Source organism: Lactuca virosa, chromosome 9 (assembly GCF_052849685.1).
Source record: "Lactuca virosa cultivar CGN04683 chromosome 9, Lactuca_virosa_CGN04683_v6, whole genome shotgun sequence".
Taxonomy (NCBI): Eukaryota; Viridiplantae; Streptophyta; class Magnoliopsida; order Asterales; family Asteraceae; genus Lactuca; species Lactuca virosa.
Window position 1 is genome coordinate 83,553,936 of NC_136434.1, and position 9,295 is coordinate 83,563,230.

Here is a 9,295-nt window from a genome sequence, read left to right on the forward strand (position 1 = left end):
GACTTACATTAATAAAACCATAAGGGTGTAATTTGAACTTTTTCAAAAACTAGGGTTTTAGAATTTAATAATTCAAAATTAAACTTTTAATCAAAATTTTAAACTCCAAAACTTGAGGGCAAGTTTTGAAACTTTTCAAAACCTTAGGGTTTAGAATTTAATATTTCAAAATTAAACTTTTTAATAAAAAAAAATTAAATTCCAAAACTTGAGGGCAAGTTTTGAAACTTTTCAAAACTATCTAGATCAAAATACAAATAATCAAATAATTGGTAATTATCTAAATTTGACCTAATTTAATTACTTGCAAGATAATTCATAAAATAATTCAAATAAATCAAGTTTATCACATAAGTCAATGATTATCAAATTAATTTGACAATTATCTACTATTTTGGTAAGGATAATCACATAATATCAATGAAAATCGGTTTTTATCAATAAAAAACGTTTATGGTAATTATCCCACAGCCAAAACAGTAAAAAATCCCGAAAAATCTGGCATCTGACACTCTGACTCGTCGAGTCAACATTGGACTCGTCGAGTTGTCAGTGAACTCGGCGAGTTCAACTATGAACTCGACGAGTTCAGGCTCCAGAAAGCAGATTTTCGCAATTTTCAGCTTGAACTATTATGTAAAGCATCAAATACATCAAACAAACAGCCTAGGCTCTGATACCACTGATGGGTTTTGAGCACTACATCAATCCTATGGTGTACATGCAAACCCTAAAGCTTTTGCATCTAGTTTGTCTAATTAACATGCAATAACCATCCAAAGCTTATAAACCCTAGATCTAGCATACATATTTCGAAATTATCATATAAGATTAGATCTAGATGATTACCTTTACAAGAATGGATTGAATCTTCTTGTCTTGGAGCTTAGAGTCACAAATGTCACTCCTCTAATGGCTTACAAACACCACAAGCAAGAAAATGACTTATGAGAGGGAGGAGGAGCACCAAAAACGACTAAGATCCCTTAGGGATTACTTCCACATGTTTTTGGGGCCATATGGGTTCCTTATATAGTGAGGCTATTAGGGTTTGGAACTAGGGAACCCTAATCTGACTGCTTAGGCCCTAAGCAGCCCATGGACCCCCTCCTTAGAAGCCTTGGACGAATTCTAATGGGTTTCCCCATAGATTTCGTCCACTCCAACTTCTATGGAGTCCATTAGCCCAATATTCAACTATCGCACAATTAACAGTTCTAGTCCCATTTATTTAATTAATGTCTTTTAGCCACAAAATTAATTCTTATTAATTCTTGACTAATATTAATTAAACAATATGATTTCTCCTTTAATATATTATTCATATAATATATTAATAAATCATAATAACCTATCTCTCTCTCTCTCTCTCTCTCTCTCTCTCCGTAAATCATCCTATCAAGTTGCTTTGGTGAAGGCAACCCAAAAGGACCATGCACAACCGGGTCAAGTACATACCAAATATGGTTACGGGCTTAGACACTAATCCAACAAAATGTCCCTCTCTCCATGTGGAAATATGTTTTTTTCTTAATCCCCACCGTCCATGTGTATTTTGTGATATCCCTTCTAAGCATGCAAAAAGCTCTTCCATTTATGCCCGTGAAAGGACTCGATTTTTTCATCGATATATGGTAGTAGGTAGCAGTCTTTTGGAAAAGCTTTGTTTTAGTCTGTGATGTCTAAGAACATCCTCCATTGTCCATCTCCTTTTTTGATCAAGAGCGGGTTCGCTACCCATGATGGGAAAAATGATTCCCATACTATTCCTGCTTTTACCAATTTGTCGACCTCGGCATTTGTTCATTTATTACTGTCTTTCGATTGCCCCTTTTTTCTTTCAAGTTGGCTTGCTTCCTCCTTTCTCATTTAGTTTATGCTCGAACAGTTGTCTGGGCACGACTGTCATGTCTGTTGCCTCCCATGCGAATATATCAGTGTTTTCTTTTAAAAGTTTCGTTAATCCATTTTTTAATTCACATGGTAACCCTACTCGTGTTCGCACTCCTTAGTATGCATATTTTCTATTGATTGTGATTTCCTTTAACCCGTTATTTTCTTGCGCTGTGTCCAACTTCTTCGTATTTGCCCCTCTTTACACCATTGCAATGGGTTCCATTGGTGGTTTACTATAGATCATTCCAAATCTACTTTTCGTTCGAAATTGGACGATGTCGTGGATCGTCGATATGATCGCCCTGAACTTTCTTATTGCACTTCTTCTAAATATCATGTTGTATGGAGATGTTGGTTGTACGATTGTGAAGGCTATTGTATGTGCTTTTTTGGCTTGTGTTGCCTGGTCCATTAAAGTTAATGGAACATACAATATCCTTTTCAGCCAAAGAAAATATCCCACGAAGCTTGTTAGATGCCCTGCTGTGTTGGATTAAGTGTCTAAGCCCATAACTATAATTGGTATGTACTTGACCCGATAGTAGCATGGTCCATTTCTGGTTGCCTTCACCAGAACAATTTGATAGGATTGATATTTGAGAAAGAGGTTATTTGTGATTTATTAATATATTATAAGTATAATATATGAATTGAGAAACCATATTATTTAATTTGTATTGATCATAAATTAATTTGGAATTAATTTAGTGATCAATAGAGACTAATTAAATTAACGGGGACTGATTAGGTAAATTAGTGATATTTATAGTCTGGGCTAATGATCCATATTGATTAGGATGGAATAATTCTATGTGGGAGTGCATGAAGAGTTAGTCGAAAGGGCTTATCATATGGATTATTGGATTAAAGGCCCAAGGAAGTGAATTAGGGTTTACAAGTTAGACCCTAGGAATTCTAAACTATAAAAGTAACCCCTAGACTCCAAAAATCGGCACTTGTGATCATAGATGAAACCCTAGCCGAATTTGGAGCTTCATAACCTCTCTCATTGTCTTCTAATTGTTCTTGGTGTTTGTGACTTGTTTGAGGCATCACACTTGGGGTGCTAAGCTCTTGAAAGGCCAAAACTCAACAAACTACAAGAAAGAGGTAATAACTTAACTTGTTCTTATGTTGCAATATTAAATTTGTAGGCTAGTTATAGGTTTCATGCTTTGGATAATTTTGTTGCATGTATAACTAGAAAAAACTTAGATCCAAAGCATTAGGGTTGTATGTGCACCATAGAAGTGTTATAGTACTTAAAACTCCAACAGTGGTATCAGAGACATGGGTGTTTTCTGTTATATAGATGCATTGGTTAATTGTTCAAAGTTGAAAAAAAATGGAAATCTGCTTTCTGACAGGGTGAACTCAACGAGTCCACTATGGAACTTGACGAGTTCATTGCTTGAACTCGACGAGTTGGACAGTCTGTTGGCAGATTTTCGGGTTTTTTTTTGCCAGAATTGGATTAGGATCATTACCATGAACTGTTTTATATCATAAAATCTGTTTTTTCTGATATCGTAGTGATCAAGCTCATCCAATTAAAAGATAAATGTCAAATATTAAGATAATTACAAGTTATATGATAAGCTAATTATTTGTATTATTTGATTTATCTTGCTACATGAATTGTAATTAGGTCAAACTGGTAAAAGATAATATGATTATTTTATTGGTTAAAATTTGATCCAAATGTTTTTGAAGAGTTACAAAACTTGTCATCAAGTTTTGGAACTCAAAAAGTTTTTTTAAGGAGTTACAAAACTTGCCATCAAGTTTGGAATTCAAAAGGTTTTCAAGAGTTACAAAATTTGCCCTCAAGTTTTAGAAACTGAAAAGTCTCATTTATGAAACATTGAATTCTAAAAAAAACCTAGTAATTTGAAAAGGTGCAACTCTTGGGTTCATAACTTAAAAAATTAAATAAATAGTTTTAATTTTGAATTTTGTATTTAGAACCTTGATGTTTCCTTTGAATAGTTCAAATTACACTCTTATGGAGTTTATTAAATTGATTAAATGTTCAATTAAAAGAGAGTTAATAAATCCATAATCATATGGTTTAAAGTTAATTAAATTAAAAGTTTAATTTATTAATAGATTAAACCACCTAGTATTTTAAAAGTGTAAAATACACCCTGATACTATATAAAATTAAAAAAATTAATATATTATATATGTATAAGTAAAAAGTCAGTCTTACCGTTAGTAGGCCTCATTCACGAAGCTGGCCTATAAGGGGTGTTTAAGGAAACGGCTTGTAAAACGACCGCCATTGGGTATCCACTCTTACCCACCGCACCCTTGACCAGTGGAGGGTCGTTAGCCGAACGGGTTTGATAGGAAACTTAAATCCTCATTAAAAGTATCATGAAATACAAAGTAACTAAACACTTCATAAATTCCCAATCTTAGTTACTTTAGGAAAAATGTAAATTTGATGCTAACCCATGAAATTGCACATTACACCTTATTGGTCAGTTAGTGGAGCGTGTGTGGTTAACCGGCACACTAATGTGGACTAATGAAGGATGGCAATGGGTTTCTCATAAATTATCATTGATCAATAGAGCGTGTGTGGTTAACCGGCACATTGATTAGGTGATTAATGACATCGAGAGTACCAAACTAATTTGCATGGTTATTCACACCTTATTTGTGATCCTCGGTATCCCAGTCACAAACTTGAAGGGCATAATCAAGATTAAACATGCCATTGAAAAGTTCAATGAATCTCAAAAGAATCTAGGAATTTCAATTCATTTAAAACCTAATATTTGTTTTCGTTTTTCATGGTGGAAATTGGTAAATCGTCATTTACCTACCTTCAAATATTTTGCAACTGGATTACAGCGTCCCTCTTCCGAATTGCAGAATATTGTGTTGGGTCCTAGCCTTAATATTTCATTTGGGTGTTATATTAAGGATTTAAATCAATTAACTTAAATTTCTCCCCTTGTAGATGTCTAATTCTGACAACTATGGTCTTCCCAAATCTTTTGAAAATAGCTTCCCTCACGAAGATGATGTTCCACGTTTCGATCATGAAAATGGAAATCATTCTTCACTTCCTCCACCTCCTTCGATTATTCTCCCTGACCCACATGTTCATCGACTTGAAAAGTTCAAGATCACTCAAGCCCAATTGGCAAGCAAACATGAAGATGGCAAGTCTGTATGTGCTCACGTCTTGGACATAAAGTTGCATATTGATAGGCTGGGAATGTTGGGTGTCGTGTTCCCAAGGAAGCTGGATGTTGACTTGGTTCTTCATTTGCTTCCTAAGTCATATAGTGAGTTTGTTAAAGACTACTATGTGACAGACCACGACGTAACCCTTATCGATCTTCCTTATTTGCTTATTGTTGCTGAATCAGCAATGATTTGGCGCACTGGTAAAGCAAACTTGATTGGAAGATCTACTTCCAAAACTTCCATGGACATTGACAATGGCAACATTGGAAGTCCAGAAAAGCTTTCTCTTCCCAATGGAAAGGGATTGGCCAAGGTCAAACCGTTTAACCAAATGGTAAAGAGAAAGGCTAAGTCTGTGATTGTCCCGTGTACCATTTCGAGAGAGGCTGTTTGTTTCTATTGCCAAGAGAAGGGGAATTGGTTGCAAAGCTGCCCTGACTACCTGATAGATCTAAGAGATGGTAAAATCAAATTGTATGGTTCTACTTCAGGTAAGTTCACTATCTAAGTCTATTAAGTTCCTACTTATAGATTCTTAATACATGATGTGATAAGATTGGATTTTTGATGTTTCTTAGGATCAAAGAAGAGAAAGGAAGCTTGAAAGAAGAGTAAGTTGATTCTGATTGCGAATATGGATTTCGATCACATGGTTCGATGATCAGATTTTTTGAGCTGCTGCTTAGGAGTTATGATAGATTGCTTAGGAATAGATGGAAACATAGTTTTCATTCGTATTTGCATTGTAAGGACAAGTTTTTCCGCACATTTTATAAATATATATATTTTTTATTTTGTCTTGTTTTATATTTTCTTGCAATGGCATTTGTGAAAATTGTTATTTATATGTTTCTATTAATAGCAATATTGAAAATGGTTTGATTCTTAGTTATATCAATTGTGGTAGTGTCGTAATTTTCTAAGTAAGGAAAGATTCTCATCGCCCAAGTTTCAATTAGATAGAAACCTGGAATCATATGATGTATGAAAATCTTGGTATTTGTGAAATTAAGACTAATTCCTTGTTTACATGTATATGTAAGTCAAGTGAAAGATGAAAGGATCTAGTACACAATGATGTGCACTTGTCAGATCCACCACAAAGAATGATAAAAACTATTCGTCTTGATTTACTAAAGGTTTAGTAAATATGGTTATACTTACAATTATGAATCATTGAAAAAGTTTCAATGTATAGCAGAGTGAATAGGAAGAATCAATTAGGCAGAAAGATAAAAGTTTCTCCAATCTGAAAGGAAATGAGAGTAATTTAGTATCATGTTTTATGACCATCCTTATGATTATGGAACCATGTCTCAATTGATCCTCTAAGGATACCTTAGTGAATTTATATGACTAAGGAGAGGTATCGGGAATTGTTAAAATGGTTAAAATCAAAAGGATGAGTCATACTTCATTCCAATATCAAGTCTTAGAGTCATACTCAAAGATTACACATTGAGTGAGACATCTTAAGTAGGTTTATAATGACTCATGAAATGTGGAGTAGAAATGTTTCTTATTCTTGCACATTTGAAGTTGGTAGTTGTGATGTTTTGGATAAAACAAAGATCAACTAAGACCAATTACATGAAGTGTTGTCTTGATAGGATCTCACACTAACTGTTGAATACTTGTTTGTCAAGGAATGTTTCTTGACAAGAGAATCTTATATGTCAAGAGGACAGTGGGAGTCTTAATAGTCCCAAATAGTTTCAAGAACTAATCAAGAATAAACCTATTGTTTATCACTAGCACACGAGTTGAGGTTTATAACCTATCGTGTTGACATACTCTTATTTTGTGCCCATTCCAGTTAAAGTTGACTATACGTGTGAGTTCTATGAGTTCTTATCTGTTTCCATAAGGCAAAGCATTTTAATCAATGAAAGTTCATTGATCAGTAAGGGTGAGTTGCTGAACAACTTGGAAGCAATGGTAGGCACTTGGGCTAGTATATGGCAAGAAATTAAGATTGAACAAGTTCAGTCCATATGAGTTTGAATTTGTCATAGACCTTGTCTTATGATAATGGTTGGGAATGACAGATTCACATGGATAGGAACACATACGCCATAAAATCTAAGTGACATAAGGTTTCTCTCCAATTCATGAAGATGATTCTGAGGAAACACTTTCACTAACACCCTGCTCCCGAGTTCATTAAAGGAAAGAAAAGAAAAGAAAGGAAGAACAAGGAGAGAAAAGAAAAGAAAGGGAACAGAAATAATAAAGTATTCAGTGCTCCCGAGTTCAAAAGAAAGGAAAAGAAAGTATTCATTTTAGGTGCTCCCGAGTTCATTAAAGGAAAGAAAAGAAAGTAAAAAAAGACAATTATAGCCTTTTATGTTATTGAGTAAATATTAAGTCTTTACATCCCCACATTCATTCTACCGCCCCCTACCCCCCCCCCCCCCAAAAAAAAAAAACCAACTCTTCCTTCCTCTCATCTTCTTAAAACATTAACAAAACAATTTTATTTTAATATAAAGTAAATTGTAAAAAAGAAAACCGCATGTTATTCAATTGTTTTCAAGATGCAAAATGAAAACCACAAATAACTCAAAAAAAAAACCAAAATCATAAACGCATAAGATCAATCCAGTAACAATCACCCAAGGTTATTCAATCACGTGCACCCATCATATCTTTGAGGACACCCATCCTTATCTGAAGGGGACAACTGAACAATGTCCTAGCTTTTGCTTGATTTGCTGCCAAAAAATTTAGAGCCCTCGGTAATTCATGGGGTTCCAAACCCACCAACTCCAATTCTCTATAAATTTCTTCCCCTATACATTCCTGAGGATAAGCTCTATCAAATATTATATTACCCTCCCTGATAGCACCAGCCACATTATCAACCGATTTCATTATCTTTGAGTTAAAATCTTCTTCTTCTTCTTCTTCTTCTTCTTCTTCTTCTTCTTCAAATTTCCTCTTTTTACTCTTACACTTCTTTGCACCTGAAGACTGCTCTTGTGAAAACGGAGTTGGAATAACACCCTGAATGTCATCATCAAGATCAACATATTCGTTCTCCAAATGAATTTCATTGTTAGCTAACAAGTCATCAACTTCTTTAATTGTTTCAAATTGACTTTTTTCATTTTTATTTAATCGATCATTTCTTTCTTTCGCTGTTTCAGCATGTGCACCAGATGCCCTATCCCTTGCAAATAATACCAACATATCATCGAAGTTTGCAATCTTTTTTGTCCTTAACAACGCAGCCTCAGGTTTTGACTGTTTAACAACACAAAAAATAATTAATATTGCAAACGATAACATAAAATATTTAAAAAAAATAACATAGACATAAAAGGAACACTTACATTTATTAAATTATCCCATACTTCTTCCTCCGCTTCTATTAGTTGAGTAGACGAATTCCAAGAGAACCCGCTCAATGAAATTCCCCTAAACAAATCGTACCATTGCGAAAAATGTTTTTTAAGGTTTTGTAGCGATTCTTCAAATGACTTTTGGTAATATCCATTTGATGCTCTGTGTCCCATTGATAATTTTTTTTTGTCAAACCGCATTTTCTCATTTGACTCAACTTTTTGCCAAATCTTCATATTTAAAAGTTTAGAAAATCAATTGTAGTTTCTTACGCTTTTGCTATTATTCTAAATATGTGACAGACATTATTACTTCCACATAATTATAAAGGTTCGCATTTTTTAAATCAAGGTTTGTAGTTTTGTAGGATAGTTAGTGGTTAGGATACCTATTGGATTGGATTAATTAGTGCTATAATACAACACAGGAACACAGGCTAACCAAAAAAAAAATAGGCAGAAGTCATAACAGAAGGCAGAAGGCGTAACACAAATTCAGTTTGTAACAAACATAAGGCAGAAGCCTAATCAGGTAGAATAGAAGACAGAAGAATAACAAAAAAAAAGAACATAATAAGAAGAAATTGGGTACCTGTGTTTGTAATAGAGAAGAAGACGAGGCAGAAGCTGATCAATCAGGTAGAATCAGGGAACATATCCTTTTATTATTAGGCTAAAGGGTATTTTCGTCATAATCTAACCTTTTATCTTCCAGGCGTTTTCTTTCTCTCCAATTCCGCCCATTTTGGGAGGAAAGTTTGGAACGATACAAATCCTCCCAAATCTGTTCTCTTCATCTCTTCTCTTCAAAAAAAAACTAGGGAGCACCCAAACTTCTCTTCTTTCCTTCC

The 9,295-nt window shown here is 34.2% G+C and overlaps 1 pseudogene; it reads right to left on the reverse strand.

The window, feature by feature from the left end:
- Window positions 1-7,725: 7,725 nt before the first annotated feature.
- On the reverse strand, window positions 7,726-8,765 carry LOC145139457 (uncharacterized; annotated as a pseudogene).
- Window positions 8,766-9,295: the final 530 nt, after the last annotated feature.